The sequence below is a fragment of the Schistocerca cancellata genome, chromosome 10, assembly GCF_023864275.1.
Source record: "Schistocerca cancellata isolate TAMUIC-IGC-003103 chromosome 10, iqSchCanc2.1, whole genome shotgun sequence".
NCBI classification, from domain to species: domain Eukaryota; kingdom Metazoa; phylum Arthropoda; class Insecta; order Orthoptera; family Acrididae; genus Schistocerca; species Schistocerca cancellata.
This window is the reverse complement of record NC_064635.1, coordinates 64,568,615-64,588,180: the sequence shown is the minus strand read 5'-3', so window position 1 is coordinate 64,588,180 and position 19,566 is coordinate 64,568,615. Positions and strand designations below refer to the sequence as shown.

General features: G+C 40.4%; 1 protein-coding gene across 1 annotated transcript in view; it reads left to right on the top strand.

Moving 5' to 3' along the window:
- Positions 1-1,063: 1,063 nt before the first annotated feature.
- LOC126106894 (glycine N-methyltransferase) overlaps positions 1,064-19,566 on the top strand; it is an 85,064-nt gene continuing 66,561 nt past the window's right edge. Inside the window, exon 1 of the mRNA XM_049913309.1 lies at positions 1,064-1,210. The gene's annotated coding sequence lies outside the window, so the exon portion shown is untranslated. The remainder of the gene's footprint in view (positions 1,211-19,566) is intronic.

Genomic DNA, 19,566 nt, shown 5'->3' with positions numbered 1-19,566 from the left:
TATGTGCTGGTAGTTGCTTAATTTAATGCAGTTGCAACAACAAATCTGGCAAAAGTATTTCATGTAAAAAGCTTTTTTTTGTGGGCTTATATGCTGTTGTAGCTTGTTTCCTTCAGTCATCATCTGTAATATTATGCTTTACTCTTATCAAATTAAAAGAGCAGTACTTTTCAGGTTTAAAACATATTTAGCTGATGGTTGGGTGGGAAACTTGATGGTAAAGTTTTGAGATACCTTGTAGAACACAACTATACTTTAATTTTGTTGGGAATGAGTTCTATTCCATTTGTTATATTACAGAATGTGTGCCATTTCATGTGTGTTTTACATACTGAAACAAAATTTCAGTCTCATAAATGTTTGTGCCTTCTCTGTACTGAAACAGTAAATGAAATATTAATGTGATCGTTTACTGGCTTGCAATATGCAGAGTGCTCTGGGTAAGATGTGTGTATGAAATTGATAAAGTCTAAAAGTAGTGCCAAATGTCACTGATTACTAATCAGTCTAGAGTGTCAAAGTGGAAGGTCAGTCTGGCCCTGGGAGCAGTTATCCAAGATTTCTCCATGTTGAAATGAGCCCTACAGAGATCACTGCATAACCAGTCATTGCTCTTCCCTTGTTCCAAACTACTTATCCTTTTTCGCATAAATAAATACAAATTGTATGGCAAAGGTAAGCAGATGTAAATATTAGACTTTTCTTGTCACGTCTGAAATTTGAGATAAACAAATTAATAAATGAAAACTGCACAAGTTATTAAAACCATAATAATGAAATACTTTTAATAAATAAAGCTTCTCAACTAGTGTAAAAGAGATTAACTAATTATGTTGTGCAATCTTAAGAAAGCATCAGGACTCTCAGAGCAACAATATGTGCAGGTAATGCTGACTCTGTGTGTGTGTGTGTGTGTGTGTGTGTGTGTGTGTGTGTGTCACTGTATTGACATTCGCAGCACTGTGTGACCTTGGCACCCGAGTCTGCTTATCAGGCAGCTGGCAGTGATGCAATCTGCAGCTGTCTACGTATTAGCTGTGTGCTGTTGAGCAAGTGATGCCTGTAGGGGAGGGGGGCCTTCCCTCAGCTAGCCAATCGTGTGCCGCTCTTGTACTGTTTTCTGAACTGAGTTATTTAAGACTGATAGCTAGGGAAAGCCCTGTAGTATCTGGCTAACAATACTGTAAGGCATACAAGAAGCACACTACAAGTAAGTGCTCTAGGCTTTAGTGTGAAATGGGTTCTGCAGTCAGTTTATTTGAATTTTAGTCCTTTGAAGTTGTTCTAACGTAGGTCTATATTGAAAAATTTCTAAGAAGTAAGCTTTGCCTTTTATGCAGCAGTCTTCAGATATACCAAACAGCTTTTTTTAATGTGAGGAACTACCTTATTATTTATCGCAGCAAATATCATAATTTGTGACAAAAATGTATTATAATTATCAGAGTGGAGTATAAGTGGCACATGAGGGAAGCGTTTTGGGCAAATGTAGAAGGTTCCTTCATTACAAGTATCAGTTTATAACAATACTCAGACCTGAAATGCAGAAAAAATGTTTGTAATAAACACTTTAAGATGTTCATACTCAGCAACAGAGAAAAACAATAAATTACATGGTACCCAACATAATGTTCACTTTAGTACATGCTGTGTTCTGAAAATCTAGTGCTCAAGGTAGGAACTATTCTGTATGGTTAAATAGCGAGCATCAGTGTGATACTGAAATGAAAAATCAAGCATAGTTTCTGGTTTATCTACGGTATAAAGCTTTTCTCATATTTTCACCATCAGTGTGGTACAGGCCTGATTTTTTTAATAAAAACAATGAAAAATTCAAACATTTTGTACTTTTATAAACTTGTACAATATTAACATTTGGTTTTTAATTTATAACTATTGTTTCATTGATACACAAATGTTGGAGTGAATGTAGCTGCTTATACAACTCTTTGGCAAAGTCCATAAGGTAAAAAAAAAAAAATGTTTGACAGACAGCATAAATGAACTGAAAAGCACATAATGGTTGGTTGTATTTGACAACTCCTACACCACCTTATGGTTATTGTTTAACAGTGGTATCTATAAATGAAAAGCATACAGTGAAGTGTGAATTCAAATGTGATGTGTTTAATTTTCATGCAAATTATACTTCACAATGCTTATCATTTAAGGGACCTGAAAGTAACTGAGTGTCACCTTCTTATAAAGCTGATCTTTTATGCATGACAAATAGCTCTAACCTTCGATAATCCAAATGTGTATTTTTAATTACTTATACAAACAACACCAAAATTGCATCATCTAGTCTGACCACTATCCTGTACCATGTTGTGCAGATACAATCTCTGTTACACAGCCAATTGATTTGTTGACACAAACTTGAGTTGTAATCACAGCAATGCTTGACATGGAAAACAGATTTTGCTCTGTATCAGCTTGGTGCACTTACTACAGCACATCTATGCGAGAATATTGTTATTTACAGTCTGCTAACACATGTTTGGCTTCAAAGAATGACTTATAAATATTGCTAACAAAAAGTTTTCTTTGTATTCAGACTCAAGAGTAAAAATATATATATATATAATTGGTAAACATTGATAGTTTGTTCACTTTTGCATTTTCATAGGCCTACATTTTGTTCAGACTGTCATCAGTGCAGCAAGGTTAAAGTTGCTATTTCTGCTCAAAATCAAAAGTGAAAAGTAATTCAGTTTTTCTGGAACCAATTATTGCTCATTTTTAGATTGCCATCCATTTCCCCACCTAAAGCACTTTTCAAAATTCCATGTTGTTGGCAGCAGGCAGTAATGTGTAAGTATTTGCTTGTGATTACAATCACAAAATATGTTTTAAACTAACTGGTAAAACTGATACGTCTAATACCACACATATTTACACATTCTCGTTTCTATATATTACGTACTACTATAAATGTACACTGTCACGTCAAAGAGGAAAGAGCCTCAAAGAATATGCAACACAAAATAGATGACAATTGAAACTGTAGAAGAAAGATGGAGGAGGACATTAAATTGTCTTTATTAATTTTTAAGTGCAATGTTCATTAGAACACTGCTGAACTGTGCGGAATTTGTCAAGTGGTGGTCGATGCTCTGAATAACATAAATATTGTCTTTCATTAGAGAAGTAAAAGCTACAGAGGTTTCATTTCATGGATTTTTTCTCAGATTAGTGGTTTCCAAATTTGTTCATGAGAACTGTTGAAAGTACTGTAATTACTTTGGTCATTTTGTTCAGTCTCTACAGAAATGTGTTCATAAAAGCTCGTAATGCACAAAATAACTCAGATTCATTTTTTTAAAAAAGTAACTAAAACTTAACCTAGAGTCATTCCACCCGCAGTCAGCTGACTCCAGTCTGCATCCTTTTTCCCCAGAAGTAGTTTATAGAAAGTGCTCAGCTCACCTGCACATTCTTGTGGCCTGTCCATCCTTTTTATATAGTTCAGTCTCACTTCACAGTCAATCTGAACCAGAGAAATAGTAATGCACTTTGTCAGGACAAAAACAAATGCAGTAAAGGTATGAAATACTTAGAAAATACAGCAAAAAAAAGTGAACACTAGAGTTGATATTGTCAGAAAAGTTTCTACATCAGGTTGGGGTACTGCATTCGGACAGATGTGTCGATTTACTGAACATTGCCAAAACAGAACCCCCAACCACTCTCTCTTCCTTCCTCATACAGTCCTTATCGAGTCCAAGAAGAGGCCATTCCGACATGCTGGTGTGCAGATCCTGGTGCTTAATGTCAACACACAATAAACGAGGGTGCAGAACGTCTGCCCATCATGTGTGTCTAATATTTCCACATGGATACTTCATCCTCCTGTTGCACAATAGTTTGTGTTTGTCTGGTGTCAAGTAGAACCTGTCACAGCTTTCTGAGACCACAGTCAGCTTTTTAGTCACAGAGTAATTGTAGTGGCCTCCAAAGAACATGATCTTACTAAACTGTAAGTGTAATGTGCAAGAAAAGTGGGGAAAAAATGTGAAAGGTAATGTAAAAAAAATCCCTAGTTCATCAAATAGTATTTTCTCAAACACTATGGGGTGCAGCAGAGATAACACGTAATCACAGATTTACAAATTCGACAGTCTACCAGCTGTGTGGGTGGGGTGGGAATTCTCTTGGCTGACTCCACTGCTGTTAGGAGTAGATAGTACCGGGCAGTTTGTAATTGTTTTGAGTGGTTTCCCACATACATCTAGTCAAATGCTGGCCTGGATTACACTTTACCAAAATAACTTTAAAAAAAATAGCTTCCATAATACATTTTGTTAACCTTTAATTATGCCAGTCAAGTTAGAAAGCATGAAAATAATTGAATAAAACCATTAAAATGATCAGATGTGAAGCTTTGTAAGCGAATAGTGTCATAGGTTGCAAATGTTGAATAAACATTTTTAAATTTTATTTTGTTTCTTCACTTTGAGGATTTCTCCTGGTTATTTTTGTTAACAATAAACAGGAACTACTCAAGTTTTTGTATCAAAAATGGCAGTTTTAGAATTTTGCCCCTCCTTGCATAAATTCTGGTGGACACCTATGTCAGGGATGATGGGACAGGCTCAGGATAAGCTAGCAGAGAAAGCTGTATTGAATACGAATTGTGAATAGCTTTTTCTCTCACTTGAATTACGGAAATAACTAAAGCAAAAGTATAAATATTCTTTCATTAAAAAAAATACAAAACAACAGTGCGCATTTCCCAGCACCCACCTCCCCCCCCCCCCCCCCCATACACACACACACACACACACACACACACACACACACACACACACACACACACACACACACACACACTCTCTCTCTCTCTCTCTCTCTCTCTCTCTCTCTCTCTCACTCACTCTCTAAAGAATGGCATTGAACTGTGGCTTCGTAAATAATAATAATTACTTCCCAGCAGTTTGCCAGGAGAGCACCAACACACTGTACTCCATAAGTGCTACCAGGAGAGCCTTCCAGGATGTGGGGTGAATCACTTTATGCATTAACAACCAGAAGCAACCACTGCTGTAAAGTAGACTAACAATCACAGATCTTAGGAAGGCAGCAGCTACACTGGGGAAGGGGGGGGGGGGGGGCGGCACTGTAATACCTTCTCCCAACTCTGCTCAACTGCTGTCCTCATCTGACTGTCCAAATGTAACTGTCTATGTACTGATAAAGTCGACATCTGTTTAATACAGGTATTAGACTTATGTTGAATTTACATCACTGAGACCAAATATTCTGATAAATTGTAGGAGTGGCTAATAACATACTGTTTTACTTTGTTTTCTAACACTGGGAGATGTTCAGTTTCCTGCCTGATTTATGCCCATAACCTGTTACAGATTTTTGCACCAGATTACATTCTGAACCATAGACAGGGACACACAGTCAGTGTGGATATTATTTCTGCTTCTAGTATTGCAGTTGTGAATTATGTAGTTCATTTTGAATTTACACTCGTTTTTAACCATAAATACTGTAATGGAGTGGTGCCTATACGACTTGTCCCCGAAGAGGCTCCTTCGTCATCTTCAGTTATCGACTTCTTATTGCACACTTCTTTAGAATAAACACTTCTTTTTATCTTAGCTGTATTGCACCAGACGATAATGCCACACAGTCTGGGAGAGGGCCGTCAAGTGAAAGTTGTATGCTGCAGCTGCAGTCGACGTGTATTCTGTCGCTAAGAAACTGCCTTCAGATTTTGGAGTAGGGCAGTTCCAATGGCAATTGAGACTCAGGTTCCTGAATCACTTTACAGTCTGTGTCGGGATGGCACCGAGACCAGGCCACTGCTCTGCCTGCTTTACCCAGCCCTTATCCTGTCCGAGCTCACGCTCCACTTCTAGTGACCCAGACTGCTCTTCCTGCTTTACCCAACCCTTATCCTGTCTGAGCTCACACTCCACTTCTAGTGACCCAGACACTCACAGTGAATGTGGTAGCATCCTTAAAATGTATGTAAGGGCAGTGAGACATACAAACAGCACGAGCTGCATACAATCATGTTGTCAAGTGCTTGTGCTGTGCAGATACTTCACAGTATATATGCATTTAAGCTAATTACATTTTTTGTGGGCCAGCAAACTGCATTTATCGAGTGTGGTAGATGTATCATTTTGTAGCAAACAATCTCAAGTTTGATTCACACAGTGCATCAGTACCCCAATCCACCACCAGAAACACCAGTGTAGTGCACAGTTTAAATGACTACTTTCACTGGTGTGTGTTTTGGTCTCATGAAATGAACTCTGCACGGAATATGCTAAATAACTTCCAAGCAGGCCTACAATTTACTCTTGGCACAAGAACTTTGTTGAGATAGGTTGTTCACTGTGACATGATAAATCACCAGGTCACCTGCATGTTGATGATTATGTTGAATAGGTTAGGCGGAGCTTCGCCCGTATTCCACAAAAATCAGCATGATGTCTGCATCATGAGACTGGCATTCCACAAACAAATGTTTGGCAAGTACTTCCTGGAAGATTAAAAATATGTGCCACACTGAGACTCGAACTCAGAACCTTTGCCTTTCGCGAGCAAGTGCTGTATCAACTGGGCTACCTGAGCACGACTCACGCCCCGTCCTCACAGCTTTAGTTCTGCCAGTATCTCGTCTGCTACCTTCCAAACTTTATAGAAGCTCTCCTGCGAACCTTGCAGAACTAGCACTGCTAAAAGAAAGGATATTGCAGTCCACGCTCTACTATTTTTTCTTCTCTTTCTTTTCCTACTACCAAATTTCATTCTCCCATCACAATTAAATTTTCCTCATTGTCAACTATATGAATGATTTATCTCATCGGGCATCTTTTTCAATCTCTTCATTATCTGTGGAGCTAGCTGCTACATAAACCTTTCCTACTGTGGTAGGTGTTGGCTTTGTGGTCCTTTGCCTACAATAATGTATTCACTAGGCTGTTCATAGTAGCTTACCTGCACCTCTATTTTCATTGGCATCATTAGGTCCACTCATGCATTACCCCTTTTTGATTTTGTGCTGATTAGGCTGTATATGCCTGCCCAGAAGTTCTGTTATTCCTGCCACTGCACTTCACTAAATCCCGCTATATCTAATTCTAATCCTTCTATTTTCTTTTTTAAATTCTCTAATCTTCCTACCCGAAGATGGATCTAGCATTTCTTGCTCTGACCCGTAGAATACCATTTTTCCTGATGATCACATCCTCCTGAATAGTCCCCATCTGGCATCCCAATGGAGGCCTATTCTACCTCTGAAATATTTTACTCAAGAAGATACTATCTTCAACAAGTCAAAGAGTAGAGATGGATTCCCGCAGGAAAATTAATGATTGCTGTTTCCCTATGTTTTCACCTACTCTCAGTATCAGAACAGCAAGGCCATGTTGCTAGTGCTATGAACCCAGATCAGTCAACTGCTGAAAAGGCTGCTGCCCTTCTTCAGGAACCACATGTTTGCCTGGCCTTTACACAGATACTCATGCATTCTGGTTGCACCTACAGTATAAGTACCTGTATAACTGACTCATGCAAGCCACCCCACCTCAGCAAGATCCATAGTTTGTGAGGTGTGTGTCATGCTTACAAGTTTTAATTTCATATCTGGGTGCATCAGACAATTGTCGACAATGAATTATGAATTTACACTTTTCTCGTAAAAATTGCGGAATGACACATCATCGATGAGGTGCCAAATAGTGGGTCATTTGTAAGGCTGTGTGTGTGGTGACAGGGTCATGATGAATGAACCAGTCGCCTACTTGTCAAATTCCAGGTATTTACTTCACACATCCTTTCACAGACATCTTAAGAGTTCCAAATAAAACTGCTGGTTACCAGTCTGGGCTGGGTGTACATCGTCTTCACATTTGAACTCACGTGGATTGCTGTTTTTGGTCTGGGAGGGTAGGGAGTCCTCCACTCACTAGACACTGTAACACCAACTGTCATCACCTGTAATGCCTTTGTGCAAAGTCTGGGTCACTTTCAATCTCTGGCACACATCATATACATGTTTGTTTGCTCCTGTGTTAAAAAGTGAGGAACAAACTTGGCAGTAATGCATGTGGTGCAAATCCTCACTCAAAATCCGCTGGCATGAGCTCCAACTCGTGCCTGTCTCTGTTGAAATTTGGTTGATCATGAAATGACAACCCGCGTTGTTTTTTCAACGTTTTCCTCGTTTCACGATGTTACAGGGTGTTCAGAAAGAGGTTGGTCTTCAAGACTCATCTCAAACCAGTCAAAAACTTCTGTGCAACTCATAGCAACCTACTGGAAAGCCTCTTGAAGCATCGATTTCTTAAGCACGAAGCAAAATTTCACACATACTCTTTGTTTATCTGAAGCAACCATACTGATTTGCAAGTGGAAACAGACCAGCTATGAGAGAAACACAACGCTATGCATGTTCATACACACTGACATACTCGACTCGTGTCCGCCTGCCCCCGGTAGCTGAGTGGTCAGCGTGCCAATCCTAAGAGCCTGGGTTAAGTCCTGACTGGGTCAGAGATTTTCTCTGCTCAGGCACTGGGTGTTGTGTTGTCCTAACCATGATTATTTCACCCCCATCGACGGGCAAGTCGCCGAAGTGGCATCAAATTGAAAGACTTGCACCCGGTGCACGACAAAAAAAAAATTCGACTGGTAATGTTCTTACATTTTTAAAGGAGGTAGGACGTCAAATGGGATGACTTGGAGCAGGAGGGACACCACAGGAACTTTTAACTTACACTGTCTATACTTTTAAAAATAAATTCATAAAACTTTGTCAGGATGACCAAAAAGGATTCAGGATTTACACTTATAGTGGTGGAAGTTCAAAAATATAAGAAAATAATTTATTTTTTTACATTTGTATTTCACCTTTTTTCATGTACCATTGGCTGCATTTGTTGCTATAGGTACACTTTTCTTCATGAGTATGGGAGATTCTTTGATTAATTTTGCACAGCATACAAACCATACTTACTGTTGTATGAAACTCTAGAATTTTCCAAATATATTAAAACCGGTGGTAAAAACTGAGATAATTTACTATAATATTTGAGTTTTTTCTAAACATAAAGTTTAAAATGTAACAGCACATTCATTTTTTCATAAATTAAATAATTTCTAGAGTTTCATACACCTGTAAGTATGGTTTACGTGCTGTGCAAAATTCATCAAAGAATCTCTCTTACTTATGAAGAAATGTGTACCTATAGCAACAAATGCAGCCAATAGAAGTGAAAAAATGATGAACTTTCACATCTAAAAAAATTTTTTTTTTCTTTTTTCTTTTAACTTCCACTGCTATGATTGTGAATTCTGAATCCTTTCTAGTCATGCTGACAATGTTTTATGAATTTATTCATAAAAGTATAAACAGTGGATATTAAAATGTCCTGTGGTGTCTCTGCTGCTCCAAGACTACCTCCCCCCCTTAAAACAATGTAATGTTCAGTTTTTCCCAGGGACAAAAATTGGAATAGCTTTTTAGGTCCATATGAATTTGATTCTAACAATACCATAATTCTTTCCTTAACTTTCCACCTGAATGTTGGAGATATGTGAACGAAGTATTTTTCCAGTGTATATACACTGAAGAGCCAAAGAAACTGGTATAGGCATGTGTATTCAAATACAGAGATATGTAAACAGGCAGAATATGGCACTGCAGTCGCAATGCCTATATATGACAAGTGTCTGATGCAGTTGTTAAACTATTTACTGCTGCTGCAGTGGCGGGTTATCAAGATGTAAGCGAATTTGAACGTGGTGTTATAGGTAGCACAAGAGTGATGGGACACAGCATCTCTGAGATAGCGATTAAGTGGGGATTTTTCCATATGACCATTTCGTGAGTGTACCATGAATATCAGGAATCCGGTAAAACACCATCTCCGACATCGCTGCAGCCGGAAAAAGATCCTGCAAGAATGGGACCAATGATGACTGAAGAGAATTTGCTCAACGTGACAGAAGTGCAACCCTTCCACAAATTGCTGCAGATTTCAATTCCTGGCCATCAGTAAGTGCCAGTGTGCAAACCATCTAACAAAACATCATCGATATGGGCTTTCGGAGCCGAAGGCCCACTCATGTACCCTTGATGACTCTACAATACAAAGATTTATGCTTCGCTTGGGCCAATCATCAACGACACTGGACTGTTCAAAAGGCTCTGAGCACTGTGGGACTTAACAGCCGAGGTCATCAGTCCCCTAGAACTTAGAACTACTTAAACCTAACTAACCGAAGGACATTACACACATCCATGCTCTAGGCAGGATTCGAACCTGCGACCATAGCAGTCACGCGGTTCCAGACTGAAGCGCCTAGAACCGCTCGGCCATCGCGGCCGGCTCACTGGACTGTTGATGACTGTAGACATGTTGCCTGGTTGGATGAGTCTCGTTTCAAATTGCATTGATAGGATAGATGCGTATGGGTATGGAGACAACCTCATGAATCCATGGACCCTGCATGTCAACAGGGGGCCGTTCAAGCTGGTGGAGGCTTTTTTATGGATAGGGGCATGTGCAGTTGGAGTGATATGGGACTCCTGATATGTCTAGATGCCACTCTGACAGGTGACACGTACGTAAGCATCCTATCTGATCACCTGCATACACTCACGTCCACTGTGCATTCCGACAGACTTGGGCAATTCCAGCAGGATAGTGCAACACCCCACACGTCCAGAATTGCTACAGAGTGGCTCCAGGAACACTCTTCTGAGTTTAAACGTTTCCACTGGCCACCAAACTCCCTAGGCATGAGCATTATTAAGCACATCTGGGATGCCTTGCAACATGCTGTTCAGAAGAGATCTCTACTCCTCGTACTCTTACGGATTTATGGGCTGCCCCGCAGGATTCATGGTGTCAGTTCCCTCTAGCACATCTTCACACGTTAGTCGAGTCCATGCCACATCGTGTTGCGGCAATTCTGCGTGCTCACGGGGGCCCTACACGAGATTAGGCAGGTATACCAGTTTCTTTGGCTCTTCGGTGTAGTTGTGCGTAGGATACCTTGTGCCGAGTGCATTAGACCTCTGTGAAATGCTATTTATGGTTACTGACTGACAACGAGATCTTGTGCATAGTATCTACGTAAAATGTGTTACGTGTTAGTAAAACATAAGTTGTTATTTTCTCCCTAAACAATTTTTCCACGTCATTTCGTTGCGCTAAACTTAAGAATCCAACAGGTAATGAGCCCCGCACTGAATGAACGCTAAGTAATAAATTTCACGGTGACGCGTTTTTCCGCAAAAGTGTGCAGATGACCATAAAAAATTGCACTGTGTATACTGTGAGTAAAAGCGATTGTTAATATGAGTATAATACAGATACCGCAAATAGAGCGGCTTGTAGGTTGCGAGAATTGCGCAACTTGGTAATTTGCCGTTGAGGCTTACTTGCGTTTGGTTGACCTGTAGGACGTCGTAAAAGGTGCATTGAAACGTAGAGTCAAGTTTTTCTAAGGACCGGAAGGCGAAATCAAAAATCATACATTTGATTGATCCAGTACAATATGATCACATAGAAAAGGTTGTGTCAGCAAAGGAGGTATGGGACAAACTGAAAAACGCATTTAAAGATGGATGTTTAAACAGAAAAATAGGATTACTTCGCTAGCTGATAAGTACAAGACTGAACAAGTGCAAAAGCGTGGACGAATACTTGTATAAAATAATTTCAATCTCAAATCATTTGAGAAATATTAGTTTTGAAATTGCAAACGAATGGACTGGTACGTTATTGTTAGCTGGACTACCAGAGAAATATTAATACATTGTAATATATTGATTATTCCTTGCTACTGTAGTGTTATCTTGAAGCTGTGAGAAAGGAGGACAGGCGTTCCAAGGCGCGGAAGCAGACACGATGCTGAGGGCAGACGAAACTACGAGAGATATTGTTACATGAAGTAAACAGTAAGGGGAGAGCCTTGCGAAAATGCAGACGCCCCCAGACGCGGTCCCAGGGCGTTAGTTACTCCTCAGGGAATTAACATGTAACTTCATATGTCGTCTAGACGCTGTAGTAGGCTGTCAGCGTAGAATTTTGTAACCAATAGGCACCTACTAGTGTATAGAGCCAGCTTGATACCAGCCCTGAGAACAGCAACGTCAGTAGGCTCACAAGGGTTAGAAAGAGAGTGAAAACGCCAAAAACTGTTGACCCAGCAGTCCCTACTCCGGGGAGCCCGAGGGGCGGAGCTAAATGACGTATAACAATAATGTTGCAAGCCTTATGTGGCAGAGCAGTTACGTTTAGCTTTCAGCTGAACAATGTTGATACCAAATACGGACTTAGTTAGTGCAACAGTATTAAAATCCCCGCCTTAGGAGCAGTAGAGGGGACCTAACTAAACCGTGATTGGCAGGCTCCTGCAAGAGACCTACGGGATTGGCTGAGTGGCTTTAAGTGGGAAAAACAGTGCCCCACGCGGCTCTTTAAAACCCCTAGATTCCGCATTTTGGCAGAATTCTCAGTCAGACGATCTGGGCGCAGAATCTGCGTCCGTCGACTCCAGCCTCGGTCCAGCTCAGCGTTTAAGTCTGCTCTCTCACTTGGAGTGCCTCAGTGAACAGTGTCACATTCAGTATGTTTTGTTTTGCAACTAAGTTGTTGCCTTAAGATGCTGCTAGTGTTTGCTAATGTGGTCGGCATCCACGCCTGGGACTTCTGCACTGGTTTCTGTTGTAACAGTGTTGTTCGTGCTGTTTCTAACCCTAGAACTAGCCTCCAGCGTATTAGTTAGTCCTGTCTGGAATAAACAGCTATTTCAAAACCCTGTTTGTCCAAGAGTATCCACAACGAGTTCCCTACCGAGTCTCACCACCTGCATTTCTGGTAAATGCCTGCACCAGTGTTGGCTCAGATAGAAGAAAACAATCAAATGTCTTCACAGTGAATTGTCTTCTGCCTTCTGCTCTGTACCGCTCGGGAGCGCAGACTGACCAGCAACCCCTTTTTCCCTCTCCCACCTATGTCAGGACACGACGCTATTTTGGAAAGTTCGGGAATAATTACAGTGGATATTGTGAAGGCAAAGGTTACACAGAATGTGAGAAATGATTAAATGAGCCAGATTCTTATGCTCCAGAAATACAAATAGCGTCGGCTTTATACTCTAAATACAAAAAGAAGTCAATAAAATGTTTCAGATGCCAGAATACTGAAATTTTTCATGACAGTGTAATGGAAGGTTGAGTATTAAAGAAAAGAATTCTAGTAGTCTTGGGAGGAAGACTACCCATAAAGGTAAGGCATTTTTCTGCTTTTTATTGTCTTAGTGAAAAATGGTTCAAATGGCTCTGAGCACTATGGGACTTAACATCTGAGGTCATTAGTCCCCTAGAACTTAGAACTACTTAAACCTAACTAACCTAAGGACATCACACACATCCATGCCCGAGACAGGATTCGAATCTGCGACCATAGCAGTTGCGAGGTTCCGCACTGAAGCGCCTAGAACCGCTCGGCCACAACGGCCGGCTGTCTTAGTGAAGCGAGTGATGATCATTTAGAATGGTTTCTAGATTCAGGAGTATCTGTGCATATTATTAAAGCTTCATCAGTCTTGTATGATGTTCACTCAAGGACCGACACTGGAATTTTTACAGTTGTTAGGTCTAAGTATAAGTGTGAACTCACAGGAAATGTTGATCTTAAATTGCTAGTGAATTGGGAAAAACAAATTGTTACTGCTCATGTTGTACATTATGTGAAGAACATTGCAACCTACGGCTACTAATAATGCAATAAATTTACATGTATACATCACATATACAATCTCTAATACATTTGCTGACAGAGTAATACTACACTCAGATTCAGCATGCAGAAGCTAGAGTTCTATTTACAAGGAACCACTGGGAAAAGAAGTGTAAATATGGGATAAAACAACGTCACTAGCAAGAGAAACTTCCGCTTAACAATACGGAAGCTTAAGCGATAAGAAAAAAATTGGTAGGTGGGTGGGCACTGCATGTGCGTAAGCACTGCGTCTTGCTCATGTTAAGTAACGTAATTTTACATTAAAGCAAGATGGAAATCTCTCATAGAAGACCAGTAATAAATGCAATAATTTTAGAGGTATACATTAAATATAAAATTACGTGTAAAACATTTATGTAGCAGGGTGACACTGAACGAAAATTTAGTGTGCAGAAGACAACAATTCTACTACCGGTGCCGTACAACAAATTACTTATATTACAATTTTTTTAAGAATACCAGCTGTAGGAACATTTGGTGGAAAGATGACGAAAAATGAAATCCAGCAATATGAAATGTAAGTAACTGAACAGTAGAGAGAAAATATTTTGAGGAAAACTGCACATTCGCCGATGTTGGCGGAGATCAGTAAACACGTACTACAGTATGTGACCTAGAACAACAGTTTAAAGCCATCAAGGAAGCGCTTACTAGCGAGCTGCAACTGATCGTTAACATGATCCCATCTCTCTTATAGCAAGATAATTTCAAGTGCTCCTAGTAAATCCAATTTCCAGCGTTTATTTCCTTACGTAAAAGTATGGTTTCTTCTAATTCCCTCGGAGAATGATCTGAAATGAGTAAACGTTTAGCAAAAGAAGGATTATGAACATTTCCCCATTTCTTAAGCAACAGCTTTACCAGTCTGCCCTATATAATAGCTAGGGCAATCCTTACAGACGAGTTTATAGACGCCTGAATTTATGAAAGACTCTTGTTATTTTGCTGAACATTTACTTATTTCAGACCATTCTCCGAGGGACTTAGAAGAATCTGTAATTTTTCGTGAGGAAATAAAAGGCTGGAAACTGGATTTAAGAAGAACTTGAAATTTATAAACACCTTGCTAACAGTGTGGATAACGTCCTTGGACGATCAGTTGCAACTCGCTGGTAAGCACTTCCTTGATAGTTTCGAAGACCTGCTCACGGTCGCATAGTAAATGTTTACTGACCTCCGCTAACTTCGGCGAATGTGCAGTTTTCCTCAAAATAATTCCTCTGTACTGTTCAGCTATTTGTATTTAATATTACTGGGTTTCATTTTTCCTGGTCTTTTCACCACACGTTCTGACAGCTGGTATACCAAAAAATTGCAACAAAAATATTTTTTTGAAATAGAATTGTTATCTTCTGCACACTAAACTTACGTGCAGTATCATTCTGCTATATAAATGTTTTACAGGTAATTTTATGTTTAATATATACCTCTGAAATTATTGCATTCATTCCTTGCCTCCTGTAAGAGGCTGCCATTTCGCTTTGATGTAAAATTACGTTACTTAACACGAGCAAGACGCAGTGCTTATATGCATGTATATAGCGCCCACTGCATTCCAATTTTCTCTTATCGCTTAAGCTTGCGTAGTGTTAAGCGAAAGTTTCTCTTTTTAGTGTTGTTGTTCTAGCTCATATTTGCTCCTCTTTCCCCATTCCTTTGTAACAGTGGTCCTTTGTAAATGGAACTCGAGCGTCTGCATGCTGAATTTACGTACAGTATTACTCCGTCAGCAAATGTATTAGAGATTGTATACGTAATGTATACCTGTAAATTTATTGCATTATTAGTAGCCGTGTAAAAGAAATTTTCATTTTTACTTTAATGTAAAATGCTGTTACTTAACATAACGAAGGCGTTGGTCTTACACGCATGAATTTAGCGCCCACTGCATGCCAATCTTTTCCTATCGCCTGAGCCTGTACCTTTGAACAGCTGGTATTTGTGTCCGACATTCCGAATACTTACGTTATGCATACATATTTTTCTTTGGACTCCTGTTATAATTTTATACATACAGTTGATTTTTCCAGTGGGTGAATACATTTGTGCATTTATTCTGACGTAAGCTGAATGTAATCTAGCTGCTGTCTTACGCCATGGCATGTGATGTAGCTGGTTTCTATATCAATTTTATATATGACAAGAGCTGCTCGGCTTTAGGTAATGTAATGTACTAATATGTGATGTAACAAGTCAGTACGCTTACCACACAAGTATTTTTTATTATTAATATTTTATTATGTATGTAAAAATAGTTTGTAAGCATTTATATATAGTTTTGGGCCCACTCCTCTTGAAGAAGATATTTTTATAAATATCGAAAGATAGGTCAAGGGCTAAATAAACGTTTGGTTTGCAAGTGGTTGGCTGCTTTTTTCAATTTTGAAATTTATGCAGCTGCTGAATAGCAGCCATGTCTAAGATTTTGAAAAGAGCACTGTGAGGTGTATTTGCAATGGAATGATGTCAGACTGCCATTTCGATCGAGTTAAAACAGATTTATGGAAGTCTTGCAACCAATTCATACAGGTCGCTGTGAACTTATGGAGAATAAATGCTTAAGAGGTAACTACTATTTCTTGACATTCATAAATGATTTTTCCAGATACATTCATGTTTATCTTATAAGTACCAAGGATCAAGTGAATGATGTATCTGCTGTTTATTGCAAAATAGCCAAAAGAAAAATTGGGAAGAAAATTAAAATTATTACATCAGACAATGGATCAGAATACATAAACAGACAATTTAAGGAACTGTTGAATGAAATGGATATCAGGCATCAGACTGCCATTTGCCATAGTCCCTCTCAAAATGGAGTTGCAGAATATGTCAACAGAACCAGTGTAGAGAATGCAAGAAGTATGTTAAGCAAAGCTGGCTTACCAAGTGCTTTTGGGCAGAGGCCGTGTCAGCGTGGTGTATTTAATAAACAAATCACCTACCAAAGATGTGAGAAATAGACACGTTATGAAGAATGGAATGGAAGAAAGTGGACCAAAGGCACGCAAAAGTCTTTTGATGTGAGGCCGTAGTTCAGATTCCAAAATCATTAAGAGGTAAGTGGGATGCAGAATCTCAGAAATATACTTTGTTGGCTACTGTTAGGATTTGAAAGGATACAGGTTTTGTAATCCCGTGAATAAGAAGATAATACACTCCTGGAGATGGAAAAAAGAACACATTGACAACGGTGTGTCAGACCCACCATACTTGCTCCGGACACTGCGAGAGGGCTGTACAAGCAATGATCACACGCACGGCACAGCGGACACACCAGGAACCGCGGTGTTGGCCGTCGAATGGCGCTAGCTGCGCAGCATTTGTGCACCGCCGCCGTCAGTGTCAGCCAGTTTGCCGTGGCATACGGAGCTCCATCGCAGTCTTTAACACTGGTAGCATGCCGCGACAGCGTGGACGTGAACCGTATGTGCAGTTGACGGACTTTGAGCGAGGGCGTATAGTGGGCATGCGGGAGGCCGGGTGGACGTACCGCCGAATTGCTCAACACGTGGGGCGTGAGGTCTCCACAGTACATCGATGTTGTCGCCAGTGGTCGGCGGAAGGTGCACGTGCCCGTCGATCTGGGACCGGACCGCAGCGACGCACGGATGCACGCCAAGACCGCACCGCCACTTCCCAGCAAATTAGGGACACTGTTGCTCCTGGGGTATCGGCGAGGACCATTCGCAACCGTCTCCATGAAGCGGGGCTACGGTCCCGCACACCGTTAGGCCGTCTTCCGCTCACGCCCCAACATCGTGCAGCCCGCCTCCAGTGGTGTCGCGACAGGCGTGAATGGAGGGACGAATGGAGACGTGTCGTCTTCAGCGATGAGAGTCGCTTCTGCCTTGGTGCCAATGATGGTCGTATGCGTGTTTGGCGCCGTGCAGGTTAGCGCCACAATCAGGACTGCATACGACCGAGGCACACAGGGCCAACACCCGGCATCATGGTGTGGGGAGCGATCTCCTACACTGGCCGTACACCACTGGTGATCGTCGAGGGGACACTGAATAGTGGACGGTACATCCAAACCGTCATCGAACCCATCGTTCTACCATTCCTAGACCGGCAAGGGAACTTGCTGTTCCAACAGGACAATGCACGTCTGCATGTATCCCGTGCCACCCAACGTCCTCTAGAAGGTGTAAGTCAACTACCCTGGCCAGCAAGATCTCCGGATCTGTCCCCCATTGAGCATGTTTGGGACTGGATGAAGCGTCGTCTCACGCGGTCTGCACGTCCAGCACGAACGCTGGTCCAACTGAGGCGCCAGGTGGAAATGGCATGGCAAGCCGTTCCACAGGATTACATCCAGCATCTCTACGATCGTCTCCATGGGAGAATAGCAGCCTGCATTGCTGCGAAAGGTGGATATACACTGTACTAGTGCCGACATTGTGCATGCTCTGTTGCCTGTGTCTGTGTGCCTGTGGTTCTGTCAGTGTGATCATGTGATGTATCTGACCCCAGGAATGTGTCAATAAAGTTTCCCCTTCCTGGGACAATGAATTCACGGTGTTCTTATTTCAATTTCCAGGAGTGTAAGTAGTAGAGATGTAGTATTTTTAGAGAATTCTAAACATAAAATAAAGGAAAATAGTCAAAATAATATAGTAATTCAACCAAATATAAGGTGTGATAATGCTGAAATAGAGATGGAAACGGAAACAGAGGAAGATAAGAATAAAGATCAATCTGATATGCTACCTGAGAAATGAATTTGAGGAAGAAGATTCGATAGAGGAAGTGAGTTTAAGGCGTTCTACATGTAGAACAAAACCGAAAAGATGTCCAGAGTATGAAATGTATGTTTCTCAAACCTTTCACAGTCGATGAAACCTTGGCTAATACTTATGCTCAAAGTTGGCAAGAGGCTAGTGAAAAAGAATTACATTCATTTTTGGATAATGTTCCATATGAATGTGTTGAGATGACCGAAAATATAGAGACACTAAGAACAAGATGGATATTCAGTATTAAAAATCCTTACAGTGCAGTACCAAATTCAAGGCCAGATTGGTAGTTAAAGCATACTGCCAGAAACAAAGAATAGATTATCGAAAGACTTTCTCACCAATGGTGGAATATTCATCATATTACAATCTTGACCATAGATGATTTTTTTATGTTTTGACCAATAATGAAAATGAAATGGACTTTTTAAAAAACGGTTATGGTCAGAATTTAATTAGCATGACTTAAGGGGAAGTTAATCAGTACTTAGGCATGAAGGCTCTAAGAAGTACCAACAGAGAAGAATTATGAATTGCTCAGTCTGTGTATACAAGAAATATATAAGGAAAGTACAGTACAGAGAATTGTGAACATATTTCTGCTCCAATGGAAAATAATCCAAAACTTTTAATAACTAGTGAGGACAAGAAATTTAAGGAAAGTGTACCCTATTTGTAAGCTGCAGGAAGTCTACTGTACTTAGCACAGACTTCCAGACCAGACACTGCATTTGTCGCAAATGCTGTAAGCAAATTTTGCAATGGTCCAAGAAAAAAACATTGGATGGCAATCAAGAGAATATTCAGGTATTTAAAGAGAACTACTTCTTATATGCTGAAGTATTCTAAAAAGGGAAATGTACATTTAGAGCAGTATAGTGATGCAGATTGGAGAAATGAGCTCGAAAGCAGACACTCCGTCACTAGAAGTTGCTTTAAACTGATGGGAGGACTGATATCCTGGTCATGTAAGAGACAGAGGACAGTTGCTTTGAGCACCATGAAAGGTGAATATTTGGCCTTATCCTCCACTATCGAAAAAC